Raw genomic sequence first — 14,622 nt, forward strand, 5'->3', positions numbered from 1 at the left:
TTTAATTTTTGTCATTTTGATTACTTGTGTCTCTGTATGTTCTTTCTTGGGTTTATCCTGCCTGGGACTCTGCACTTCCTGAACTTAGCTGACTATTTCCTTTCCCATGTTAGGGAAGTGAAGTCTCTCAGTCATGTCTGACTCTTTGTGACCCCATGAGCTGTAGCCTGCCAGGCTCCTCCATCCATGGGATTTTCCAGGCAATAGTCCTGGAGTGGATTGCCATTTCCTTCTCCAGGGGATCTTCCCAACCCAGGGATCAAACCCAGGTCTCCCGCATTGTAGACAAACACTTTACCATCTGAGCCACCAGGGAAGTTTTCAGTTACTATCTCTTCAAACAATTTCTTGGGTCCTTTCTCTCTCTCTTCTCCTTCTGAGACCCCTTATTATGTGAATGTTGGTGCATTTAATGTTGTCTCAGAGGTCTCTAAGGCTGTCTTCATTTTTTTCATTCTTTTATCTACATTCTGTTCTGTGGCAGTGATTTCCACCATTCTGTCTTCCCAGTTACTTGTCCATTCTTCTGCCTCAATTATTCTGCTATTGATCCCTTCTAGTGTGTTGTTCCAGAGAAGGCAATGGCAACCCACTCCAGTACTCTTGCCTGGAAAATCCCATGGATGGAGGAGCCTGGTAGGCTGCAGTCCATGGGGTCTCGAAGAGTCAGACACGACTGAGCGACTTCACTTTCACTTTTCAGTTTCATGCACTGGAGAAGGAAATGGCAACCCACTTCAGTGTTCTGGCCTGGAGAATTACAAGGACAGTGGAGCCTGGTGGGCTGCCATCTATGGGGTAGCACAGAGTCAGACATGACTGAAGTGACTTAGCAGCAGCAGCAGCAGTGTATTGTTCATCTCTGTTTGTTCTTTAGTTCCTCTATGTCTTTTGGCAAACATTTCTTGCATCTTCTCAATGTTTGCCTCCATTCTTTTTCTGAGACCTTGGATCATCTTCACTATCATTATTATGAATTCTTTTTCTGGAAGGTTGCCTATCTCCACTTCATTTGGTTGTTTTTCTAGAGTTTTATCTTGTCCCTTCATCTGGGAAAAAACCCTCTGCTTTTTCATTCTGATTAACTTTGTGTGATGTGGTTTTCATTCTAGCTGCTGTTGGATTATGTTTCTTCTTGCTTCCTCTGTCTGCTCTCTAGTTCATGAGGCTAAGAGACTTCTATAAGCTTCCTAATTGGAGGGACGGATAGTGGGAAAAACTGGGTCTTGCTCTGGTGGGCAGGGTCATGTTCAATAAAACTTTAATCCAATTATTTGCTGATGGATGGGGTTGTGCTCTCTCCCTGTTAGTTGTTTGGACTGAAGTGTCCCCACCCCGGGGTCTACAGGCTCTATCAGTTCAGTTCAGTTCAGTCACTCAGTCGAGTCCAACTCTTTGCGACCCCATGACTCACAGCACGCCAGGCCTCCCTGTTCATCACCATCTCCCGGAGTTCACTCAGACACGTCCATCGAGTCCGTGATGCCATCCAGCCATCTCATCCTCTGTCGTCCCCTTCTCCTCCTGCCCCCAATCCCTCCCAGCATCAGAGTCTTTTCCAATGAGTCAACTCCTCTCATGAGGTGGCCAAAGTACTGGAATTTCAGCTTTAGCATCATTCTTTCCAAAGAAATCCCAGGGTTTATCTCCTTCAGAATGGACTGGTTGGGTCTCCTTGCAGTCCAGGGGACTCTCAAGAGTCTTCTCCAACACCACAGTTCAAAAGCAACAATTCTTTGGTGCTCAGCCTTCTTCACAATCCAACTCTCACATCCATACATGACCACTGGAAAAACCATAGCCTTGACTAGATGGACCTTAGTCGGCAAAGTAATGTCTCTGCTTTTGAATATGCTGTCTAGGTTGGTCATAACTTTTCTTCCAAGGAGGAAGCGTCTTTTAAATTCATGGCTGCAATCACCATCTGCAGTGATTTTGGAGCCCAAAAACTAAAGTTTGACACTGTTTCTACTGTTTCCCCATCTATTTGCCATGAAGTGATGGGACCGGATGCCATGATCTTTGTTTTCTGAATGTTGACCTTTAAGCCAACTTTTTCACTCTCGTCTTTCACTTTCATCAAGAGGCTTTTTAGCTCCTCCTCACTTTCTGCCATAAGGGTGGTGTCATCTGCATATCTGAGGTGATTGATATTTCTCCCGGCAATCTTGATTCCAGCTTGTGTTTCTTCCAGTCCAGCGTTTCTCATGATGTACTCTGCATATAAGTTAAATAAAGCAGGGTGACAATATACAGCCTTGACACACTCCTTTTCCTATTTGGAACCAGTCTGTTGTTTCATGTCCAGTTCTAACTGTTGCTTCCTGACCTGCATACAGATTTCTCAAGAGGCAGGTCAGGTGGTCTGGTATTCCCATCTCTTTCAGAATTGTCCACAGTTTATTGTGATCCACACAGTCAAAGGCTTTGACATAGTCAATCAAGCAGAAATAGATGTTTTTCTGGAACTCTCTTGCTTTTTCCATGATCCAGCGGATGTGGGCAATTTGATCTCTGGTTCCTCTGCTTTTTCTAAAACCAGCTTGAACATCAGGGAGTTCACGGTTCCTGTATTGCTGAAGCCTGGCTTGGAGAATTTTGAGCATTACTTTACTAGCACGTGAGATGAGTGCAATTGTGTGGTAGTTTGAGCATTCTTTGGCATTGCCTTTCTTTGGGATTGGAATGAAAACTGACCTTTTCCAGTCCTGTGGCCACTGCTGAGTTTTCCAAATTTGCTGGCATATTGAGTGTAGCACTTTCACAGCATCGTCTTTCAGGATTTGAAACCACTCAACTGGAATTCCATCACCTCCACTAACTTTGTTCATAGTGATGCTTTCCAAGGCCCACCTGACTTCACTTTCCAAGATGTCTGGCTCTAGATTAGTGATCACATCATCATGATTATCTGGGTCGTGAAGATCTTTTTTGTACAGTTCTTCCGTGTATTCTTGACACCTCTTCTTAATATCCTCTGCTTCTGTTAGGTCCATACCATTTTTGTCCTTTATCGAGCCCATCTTTGCATGAAATGTTCCCTTGGTATCTCTAATTTTCTTGAAGAGATCTCTAGTCTTTCCCATTCTGTTCTTTTCCTCTATTTCTTTGCATTGATCACTGAAGAAGGCTTTCTTATCTCTTCTTGCTATTCTTTGGAACTCTGCATTCAGATGCTTATATCTTTCCTTTTCTCCTTTGCTTTTTGCCGCTCTTCTTTTCACAGCTATTTGTAAGGCCTCCCCAGACAGCCATTTTGCTTTTTTGCATTTCTTTTCCATGGGGATGGTCTTGATCTCTGTCTCCTGTATAATGTCATGAACCTCATTCCACAGTTCATCAGGCACTCTATCTATCAGATCTAGGCTCTTAAATCTATTTCTCACTTCCACTGTATAATCATAAGGGATTTGATTTAGGTCATACCTGAATGGTCTAGAGGTTTTCCCTCCTTTCTTCAATTTAAGTCTGAATTTGGCAATAAAGAGTTCATGATCTGAGCCACAGTCAGCTCCTCGTCTTGTTTTTGCTGACTGTATAGAGCTTCTCCATATTTGGCTGCAAAGAATATAATCAATCTGATTTTGGTGTTGACCATCTGGTGATGTCCATGTGTAGAGTCTTCTCTTGTGCTGTTGGAAAAAGGTGTTTGCTATGACCAGTGCATTTTCTTGGCAAAACTCTATTAGTCTTTGACCTGCTTCATTCCATATTCCAAGGCCAAATTTGCCTGTTACTCCAGGTATTGCTTGACTTCCTACTTTTGCATTCCAGTCCCCTATAATGAAAAGGACATCTTTTTGGGGTGTTATTTCTAAAAGGTCTTGTAGGTCTTCATAAAACCGTTCAACTTCATCTTCTTCAGCGTTGCTGGTTGGGGCATAGACTTGGATAACTGTGATATTGAATGGTTTGTCTTGGAGACGAACAGAGATCATTCTGTCGTTTTTGAGATTGCATCTAAGTACTGCGTTTCAGACTCTTTTGTTGACCATGATGGCTACTCCATTTCGGTTCTATAGTAGGGTTAATGCTGACCTCCAAGGGGACTTACGCTAGGGGCCCCTTCCAGGACTGCTGCTTCCAGGGCCTCCATCCCTGTGGGGAGCCACTGCCAACCCACACCTCCACAGGTGACTCTCCAAAACTAGCAGGTATGTCTCTTTCAGTCTCCTGTGGGGTCACTGCTCCTTTCTCCTACATATTGGTGCACACAAGGTTTTGTTTGTGCCCTCCTAGAGTGGAATCTCTGTTTCCCCCAGTCCTGTGGAAGTTCTGAAATTAAATCCCACTGGCTTGCAAAGTCAGATTCTCTGGGGATTCCCAGTCCCCTTGCCAGATCCTCAGGCTGGGAAGCCTGATGTGAGGCCCAGAATCTTCACAACAGTGGGGGAGCAGGGGAACTTCTTTGGTATTATTGTTCTCCAGATTGTGGGCCGCTCACTTGGTAGGTATGGGATTTGATTTTATCGTGTTTGCACCTCTCCAACCATCTTGTTGCAGATTCTTCTTTGTTTTTGGACATGGGCTATCCTTTTTTGGTGGGTTCCTGCATCCTCCTGTTGATGGTTGTTTCACAGCTAGTTGTGATTTTGGTGCTCTTGCAGGAGAAGATGAGTGCATGTCCTCCTACTCCACAAGGCAGATTCTTAACCACTGGATTACCAAGGAAGCCCCTTGATTACTGTATAATCACAGCCCATATATCTTGTCTCTTGACCTCAATTACAAGTGCTTCTTGGCAAGGACACTTTTCAAGGTGGCAGTGTGCACAGCATGTTAACACCTTCTTCATAGATCTTAAGACATCCATGTGAACTGAAGGTTATGAGTTAAATAGTAACAATAATGATAGTAATAACAATATAAAATTAAAATTAGAGTACATATTTTGTATAAGACACTTGCTAAGCATATATATTCATCCTATGCATTAAATGCCTCTTTAGTGAACTGAATGGTCAGGCAACTCAGTTAGAGGCTTAACTAACACTTCCCCATTCCTCTACCTGAATTGCCTAGTTCTAAGGCTGAATTATTTCTTTGCTTTTAGTCGCTGATAACAGCTAATGTCAAGTCTGGACTGCTTATTTACCAATGTTATTCTGCATTCCCATAGACAGAAGCCTTCCCTTCTGAATAACATTCAAAGGTTAGGATTATTCTCTATGTCTTATTTTTCTCCTGTGGTTAAAAAAAGTGTCATTATTTATTTAAAAATTGATAATTACCTTTAGGGAAACTACTGGTTGGGGATGTAATTAATACAAATGACCTACTCCCCCATGATAAACAAACCAAATCCAAGTCAGCAGACAAAGAAGTCAGATGTTTAATATTGGTCCCATTTCCTCAAAGTACCATGGACTTGAACCACATTAATAATTGTACTAGTTTAATGTAGCTGCTATAACAAATTACCACAAAAGGAGTGACATAAAACAACAGCAATTCATCCCCTCACAGTTCAAGAAGTGTAAAATCAAGTTGTCACCAGGGCACACTCTCCTTTGGAGGCTCCAGGGGAGAGTCCATTCCTTGCAGATTCTGGTGGCTGATGCCATTCCTTGGCTTATGATTGCATCTTTCTCTGCTCCATCTTCACATTAACTTCTCCACGTGTCTCTTTTCTTCTGTGTGCTTATGCTATCTTCCCTTGCTTCTTTCTTGTAAGGACACATATGATGGCATTTAGGGCCCACCCAGATAATCCAGGGTGATTGCCTCATTTTGAGATCCTTAATTGCATCTACAAAGACTCTTTTTTCAAATAAGGTAACTTTAACAGATTCTGGGGATTAAGGGTATTAATAAATTATCTTCTTGAGGGCTACCATTTAACTCACTATAATGGTCAATAATTAAAAAATAAAGACACTTACTAACATCTCATAAAATTTTCAAAATAGCTAAAAAAACTAATAAGGAAGATTTTGTTAGAAAAACTGAATATGTAAAAAATAGTAGTGGTTGTTAATATGCTTACCAAGACAATAGAGATACTAGTTGAATATACAAATAGGCACAAATTGTATCTTTTTCAGTTATATCTGCCTATAAAGATAGTACAACTAGGAGTATCACCATTTCAAAACAATAAAGATAAGCCTATAAAACTATAGACTTTCAATGAGATATTATCCTGAGAATAAAAGATGCTAGGCATAAGTATGGAAAGCAGGAAGAAGGCAAGGCATCTTTGATCCAGAGATATCTTTAAAAACAAATGATACTTTCATCCCAGAGAAGGCAATGGCAACCCACTCCAGTACTCTTGCCTGGAAAATCCCATGGACGGAGGCGCCTAGTAGGCTGCCGTCCATGGGGTCGCACAGAGTCGGACACGACTGAAGCGACTTAGCAGCAGCAGCAGCGGCAGATACTTTCATCCACTTGGGGTTAAGGTGGGGTACCTTCGACCCACCTTGATGATTATGACTCACTAGAACTAATACTTCCATTCCACAGTTCTAATTAGTGTTGGCACTCATCTACTTTTTTTTTTGGAATATTCAGAAAACACAGGAATGTGCTAAATGCTATAGACCAGTGGTCTTAAAACTGTAGCCTGTATCATGAAGATTTTTCAGTGAATAAGGAAGCAATGATAGTTTCAAGGGAATCCACTGGAAGATCTTAAACATTCATCTGTATTCTTTCATAAATCTGAACTGCCTGAGAATCAAAAAAAAAGGTCTCTAACTATGGGCCCTTCCCCATCTTTACTAAAGAAATACATACTTCTTACCTGTGCACAAAGTCCCATGGTATAAAAATCTCCAAGGCACTAAATAAAGGAATAATCCCAAATATTGGTGTAGATGCTAAAAAAGTCAAATATTCTATTAACTGGGCGAAACATAGTTTTACAAGGCAGATAGCATCTAATTCTTTGAGCAAAATTAAAGGAGAATGTTCAGCTTATAAATCATTAAAATAATTTTTGATAATAGACCATTGTAATTTGTGGCAAATAACTTGAAAGGAGATCAAAGAATTGGGTAACAATGATAAATAAAATTTCCATTCCCATTCCATTACAAAAGCAAGATTATGATCATTTATACCTAAAAAAAAACATAAAGAGGTGGAAAAGAAACGCCTTACAGGGAGGTTGAGCTGCTTGCACTATGTCTGAAATGAATGAGCTGTTTGAGCTCTATGAGGAGAGCAACAACCTGCAGATGGATGTGGTGCCTGGTGAGAGTGACCTTCCACATATGGAGGTAAGCAGAGGGAGCTGGAAGCTATCCCCAAACCCCTCCCATGCCGGGGCCCCGTTGGAGGAAGGCCCAATGCAGGAGGCGGCGGCCCAGCCAATGCAGCCCCGAGGCCTAGCTAGCTGGCCCAGCCCTGGGGAGCAGCCAGGCGAGATCACAGGCACTGATTTCCAGAGCAATGACTATCAGGAAGAGAAGCCGCTCAGTGGTGCAGGCTACAGTATCAGCGGCCCTTGAAGAAGCCAACAAGATGTTTCTGAGAACCTCCAGAGCCAAAGAAGCAGCTCTGGATGGCAGGTTTTAGATGCATAATGAGAAGACCCCATTTGATCAATTGGGTTTTATCAAAGAGCTTATTTCACTTATGGTTGTCAATCGTCTGACCAAAGAACTCGGTTGTAGTGAGATTATTGACAGAGAATAGTTAAATGCTGTTAAGAAAGGAGGATGCTGCTTGAGGAGAGACCCAGCATTCCACTGTCTTTTGGGTTCATTCCAAGTAGTTCGTGACAATGAAAAACTTGATCTTTTTCTTTTCTTTTTCTTTTTTTTTTTTTTTTTGCAGAATAGAATAAGGTAGTGACTGCACAGTTAAGAAAAAGGAAGAAAATTGTTAAAGAAAAGTATCTTAGTACTGTTGAATCCTGTTTTGAAGAATGTCCTTTGACACTTATGGCTTTGACGTTGTTGTTTATTCAGATTAATTTCTTTACATTGGGGGAAATATCTTTCATGTTTCACTGCAAGGAATAGCTTTGCAAGAATGTTATGACCAAGACAGACTCCCAGTACAAGAAGCCCACTGATATTAATTATATCATAATTAATGTATTAATATATCATATATTAATTATATGGGAAAAAGTAACTGATTTGTCCACCTTAGGACATGATGTCTTTGAGTTATTTGGACTGAAAGAATATTGGGAAAACTTTAAAGATTCAGCTTTGTGATCTATCCAAGCTGTGGTTATCAAAGGGTAAATTTTTAGTGTAAAATAAATCTACCGAGTATTCTTCAGTATCCCAAAGAATAATAAAGTCCCAAAAGAAGTGTGTCATGTGTGCTATATCTTGAAATGTGTTTCCAAGTACAACTGAGATTCTGTTTGTACATGTATCTTGATCATTTTTAAAGTTACTGTAATCTTTAATTCAAGAAAAATCATTGCCTTGAACATTTTTAAAAGTCAAAACTTAAGACACCGTTAATAAAGTTTCAAATTTAGACAGTAAAGTGTACATGAAAGTATAAAGAACACAAACTATTTCAAACATCAGTATATACTAGAGAATTTTCTGTTTCACTTGCTCTTTTTTTCATTTAACTTTACAGGCAAAAGACTCTGGTTGAACTTCATAATGTAAAAACTGTTAAGTGAAAATTGTCCAGTAAAAGAAAAGCCCTACATCTAAAAAAAGACACTATGAACAACACTTAAAACTTTTTAATCTGCCCAGAAATCCACCTCAGTATCTGAAGTTTCTCTCTGTCTCCTCCTCTAATTAAGTTTGTTTTTTGGTTATGCACCAGCATTCAAGATAATAAAAGTTTCTTTTTCTGTGTAAAAAAGAAAGAAAGAAAGAAAGAAAGAAAACTGATGCTAAGCCTGTCATACTCTGGCAATAATTAATACTGATCTATAGGCATGTGAACTAATTAAAAAGGTACTGTCCATTTCATTTATATATATTTGCTATAAAAGTTTTATAACTTTAATGAAGACTCATTCCAGATGACTTTTAACCTTATGGATTTAGGGTTTCAGGAAAATAATTCAAGTATATACATGTATACATATAGTTCAAAACAGCTTGTGATATAGTACCTTGAGAGGTAAAAGGGAAATAGACATTTAGACAAACAAGGACATCATTGTTCACATTACCAAGGAAAGCTTCATGGAAGTATAGTTCAGTTTTTCAATACAATTCAGGTAATATCTAGGCATGTATCATTTAGCACCTACAGTAAGTATCAAGGCACCATTGCTTAGTGCCATGTAAGATTTCAAAAGAAACAAAACAAGGTCTCTATCTTCTCAGCCTGTATAATTTGGTTAACGAGGATAAGAATGGTAAAGATTTCATTTGTCAGAGGTGAAAGATGAGTAGTTCACAGGTGGATAGAATAGTATGGACCTGGGGGGAGGGGAAGAGGCAGAAAAAGGCAAGAACATAACAAATGAAGAACAAGTCATCCAAAAGCAGGATATGTGACATTTAACCATTTAGAAGTGTTATAAAACTGAAAGGCTTCAAACTGAAACACCTAATCTGTTAGATCTCTAAAGTACAATGGATATAGTGCTGAAAAACACTAAGTTAAAGCTACAGAAAGAAAAAGAATTCTGTTAGATAGCAAATTTATATTGAATAAACTAAAATTAGATAAGGATTAAAATTAGTTTTAAAAGGCATTTTTACACACAAAAAAAATGGACCAATTATAACCAGATTTTTACTGGTTAAGATAATTTACAAAGGGACAGGTAGGTTATGGTACCATAGGTAAGTAGATTATGGAAGACTCCATACCCAAGGCAGTCATAAGCTTCAGGCCATAAATGTGTGTGCATACTGGGGGGAGGCAGGTAAGACAATGAAGGGTGCAAAAAACATTGGGAGGGCTAGGTTACAACACTGGCAAATGGTCTGATGTGCTAGAAAATAACCACTTCAAATTAATATTTGGGGAGTGGAATATTCAAGAAGATAACTGAGGGCCAAAGGAATGAAAGTAGAAAGATCTCTCTCATAGACTTTGCCATCAAGACAGATTTTTGTTTTAGGAAAGTTATCAGACATTCATAACACTAATTGATTTTCACAAAGAAGTAGATAGATGAGGTCTCTTTGGGAAACGTCTGCTACATTTTGGCTTGGAAAGAAAAGATCTTTGCTAGTGCACCTGGGTTCCTTTATACAAAATTTAATTAATATCTCTTAGAAGGAAAGCTCACTGTGGTCCCCAGCTATTTTGTGAAGCTCCTCACTCAGGTATGCTGTGACAAATTAAACCTGAGCAAATGGTATCTGTCATGTGTTTAGTACCAAAGGGATAGCAGTCAGAAGAGGAAGGAGATAGGTTTGAGATATTAAACTAAAAGAGAGAAACAGAAGAATGCCATTGACTAGGAAGATTCTCCAAATATACCTGAATCCTGAGGGCTACATATCTCTCTTTTTGCTAACCTGATGACTTTTTTGGATCTGGGGTGGGAGGTTTCAGAATGAAGAAATAGAGAGTTTTCTAGGCTACCATTTAAGTCAATCTTTTGAAACATTATTCCTAGAAAAATTACTATGGCTCTTCTTTCTTATGAACTTGCAAGCAAATAGGGGGATCCATTTAAGAGACAAAAGAGATATCACAACTGAATGTAGTAAATGAACCTAGAATGGATCCTGAATTAGCAAAAAAAGTAATGGATATTATTGGGTCAATTGACAAAAAAGAAATACAGAAGATGAAGTATTATCTCAATGTTAAGTTTACCAGACTGTGATTATTTAAGAGAATTTTTTTATTCTTTAGAAACATACACTAAAGTAGCTAGGTTAAGGAGACATGATGTATGCAAGCTATTTTAAAATGGAAAAACATTATGCACATACATGAGAAACAGTGATAAAAAAGTGAGGCAAATATTAACAATAACTGAATCTAGATAAAGGGTATACAGGTATTCTTTGTATTATTTTTTGCAAAATTTCTATAAACTTGAAATTATTTAAAAGGACTATTCACTTCTCCATCAACAACAGAAAAGTCATATATTGAGGAATTCAGAGTGACATCAGCAGGAATGATAAAATCTCAGAATAATCCCTTCCTTCATCCAACCAGTGAGATCACTGGCAAATACTGTTATTAATCAAGATTTTTGGAACTTGGAAAATTAACCAAAGTCTTGCAGCAATCCAGGAAGTGTTATTTAAAAAACTAAAAATAGAGTTACCATGCGATCCTTAAATCCCACTCCTGGGTATATATCCAGAGAAAACTATAATTTGAAAATAAACATGCACCCCAATGTTCACTGCAGCACTGTTTACAATAGCCAAAACATGGAAGCAAACTAAACGTTCATCAATAGACGAACAGGCAAAAATGTGGTGTATATATATATATATATACATATACATACATATACATACACACACAAACACACACATATATATATAATGGAATATTACTCAGCCATAAAAAAGAATGAAATAAGATCATCTGCAGTAACATGGATGATCTAGAGATTATCATACTAAGTGAAGAAAGCCACACATTAGAAAGACAAATATCTTTTTTTTATTACATTTTTCATTTTGTGTTGGAGTATAGCTGATTAAGAGTGTTGTGATAGTTTCAGGTGGACAGCAAAGGGAGACAAATATGATATTGCTTATATGTGGAACCTAAGAAAAAGACACAAATGAACTTATTTACAAAACAGAAATAGACACACAGGCATAGAAAGCAATCTTCTGGCTACCAAAGGGGAAAAGGGGAAGGGATAAATTAGGAGGTTGGGATTAACATATATATAGTACTATATATAAAATAGATAAGGAACAAGGACAGGGAACCAGACTTAACATTTTGTAATAACCTATAAGGGAAAAGAATCTGAAAAATAGTTATATATGTATATATCACTGTGCTGTATACCTGAAACTAACATAACATTGTAAATCAACTATACTTCAATTTTTTTAAAAAAGAGGTAGAAATGAAAATCCAGCAAACATTTATTCAAGAAAAATGGCTGTATCTCAGTAAGACTGAGATTTGGTAGTTTTTAAATTTTCCCTATTCCCCTCCCCACCCCCAACTCCAAACTAGTCTTAAAAACTAAGAGCCCACAATTACAGTGAAAACCAGCAGTCACAGGAGAGTGTAGAATGGGATTGGAGCTTTTTCAAAGCCCCATTTTCAGATAATTACCATTATTTGACTTATTGGTTCCCTGGAATATCCCACTCACAAGCCTTATTTTTATTTAAGCGTGCTGAGATCTCTCCCAATACAAATGTCCTTTTCCCCAGGGGCATTTGTTGAAAACAATCTGTGGCAGTTGTTTAACATCATAGTTGTCTAAGGCAGTGGATAACAGATGGGGCAAACAATAGGCTAATGAAAAAGCTTAAAAGGAAACTCTGGGGAAATATCTATGGGGGTTTGAACAACTCTGACATATTCCTGGGAATCTCAATGGCCATGTTCATGTATAGAGCTGTGATCATGCCCAGGGCTATGTGCATGCTCAGGAAAAACCTGAGAAGGGTCTCAGCTCTCACATCTGGCTGACCTTGAGCCTCTATACAAGCAGGGAGTGAAAGCTAAAGTAAAGACGTCAACTACCTGCTTAAGTGTTGAAGACATGCCCCCAACAAACACAAAGAGCCCTTTAGCAAAGACTGGGAGATTTACTGGTTCCAAGTAGCAACCTAGACATCCATCAACAGATGAATGGATAAAGAAGTGGTGGCACATATATACAATGGAATATTACCCAGTAATAAAAAAGGGATGAAATTGAGTCAGTTATAGTGATGTGGATGAACCTACAGCCTGTCATACAGAGTGAAGTAAGTCAGAAAGAGAAAAACAAATGTCATATATTAATGCATATATATGGAATCTAGAAAAGTGGTACTGATGAACCTATTTGCAGGGGAATAATAGAGACATGAACCGTGAACTTCCTGATGTTCAAGCTGGTTTTAGAAAAGGCAGAGGAACCAGAGATCAAATTGCCAACATCCGCTGGATCATTGATAAGCAAGAGAGTTCCAGAAAAACATCTATTTCTGCTTTATTGACTATGCCAAAGCCTTTGACTGTGTGGATCACAATGAACTGTGGAAAATTCTGAGAGAGATGGGAATACCAGACCACCTAACCTGCCTCTTGAGAAATCTGTATGCAGGTCAGGAAGCAACAGTTAGAACTGGACATGGAACAACAGACTGTTTCCAAATAGGAAAAGGAGTACGTCAAGGCTGTATATTGTCACCCTGCTTGTTTAACTTATATGCAGAGTACATCATGAGAAGCGCTGGACTAGAAGAAACACAAGCTGGAATCAAGATTGCCGGGAGAAATATCAATCACCTCAGATATGCAGATGACACCACCCTTATGGCAGAAAGTGAAGAGGAGCTAAAAAGCCTCTTGATGAAAGTGAAAGACGAGAGTGAAAAAGTTGGCTTAAAGGTCAACATTCAGAAAACGAAGATCATGCCATCCGGTCCCATCACTTCATGGCAAATAGATGGGGAAACAGTGGAAACAGTGTCAGACTTTGTTTGGGCTCCAAAATCACTGCAGATGGTGATTGCAGCCATGAAATTAAAAGACGCTTACTCCTTGGAAGGAAAGTTATGACCAACCTAGACAGCATATTCAAAAGCAGAGATATTACTTTGCCAACTAAGGTCCGTCTAGTCAAGGCTATGGTTTTTCCAGTAGTCATGTATGGATGTGAGAGTTGGACTGTGAAGGAGGCTGAGCACCGAAGAATTGATGGTTTTCAACTGTGGTGTTGGAGAAGACTCTTGAGAGTCCCTTGGACTGCAAGGAGATTGGAAGGAATGATGCTAAAGCTGAAACTCCAGTACTTTGGCCACCTCATGCAAAGAGTTGACTCATTGGAAAAGACTCTGATGCTGGGAGGGATTGGGGGCAGGAGGAAAAGGGGACAACAGAGGATGAGATAGCTGGATGGCATCACTGACTCAATGGACATGAGTCTGAGTGAATTCTGGGAGTTGGTGATGGACAGGGAGGCCTGGCATGCTGCGATTCATGGGGTTGCAAAGAGTCGGACACAACTGAGCGACTGAACTGAAGTGAACTGAATAGAGACACAGATATAGCGAATGAACTTGTGGACACATTGGGGTAAAAAGAGGGTGGGACAAACTGAAAAAGCAGCATTAACATATGTATACTACAATGTGTAAAATAGATAGCTAGTGGGAAGCTGCAGGAAAGCACAGGGAGCTCAGCTCAGGGCTCTGTGATGACCTAGAGGGGTGGAATGGCAGGGATGGGAGGGAGACTCAAGATAGACAGGATATGTGTATACATATGGCTGGTTCTCACTGTTGTACAGCAGAAATTAACACAACATTGTAAAGCAATTTTATTCCAATAAAAATATTTTAAAAAGGAAATCTCAGTCCAATCATTAGCTCAGCATTAAGCTAGCCAATCAGAGACTTAAGTGGCCAAGTACAAAAAAGAGTACAGACTCTACAGATTAATTCAGAAAATAAACAACTACAACAGACCCTGAGAAGGTAATAGAGGATCTGATTTCCAAATACACCACTGTATTACTTAAAACATCCAGTTTCAACAACAACAATAACAACAACAACAAAATCATTACCAAAA

General features: G+C 39.2%; 1 protein-coding gene and 1 pseudogene across 3 annotated transcripts in view; one reads left to right on the top strand and one right to left on the bottom strand.

The window, feature by feature from the left end:
• The window catches only part of NEXMIF (neurite extension and migration factor), a 204,595-nt gene that overhangs the window by 145,999 nt on the left and 43,974 nt on the right, over nt 1-14,622 (bottom strand). The gene's annotated exons all lie outside the window — the stretch shown is intronic.
• LOC138929947 (EP300-interacting inhibitor of differentiation 1-like) lies at nt 7,131-7,644 on the top strand (annotated as a pseudogene).

This window comes from Ovis canadensis, chromosome X (assembly GCF_042477335.2).
Source record: "Ovis canadensis isolate MfBH-ARS-UI-01 breed Bighorn chromosome X, ARS-UI_OviCan_v2, whole genome shotgun sequence".
Classification (NCBI taxonomy): Eukaryota; Metazoa; Chordata; class Mammalia; order Artiodactyla; family Bovidae; genus Ovis; species Ovis canadensis.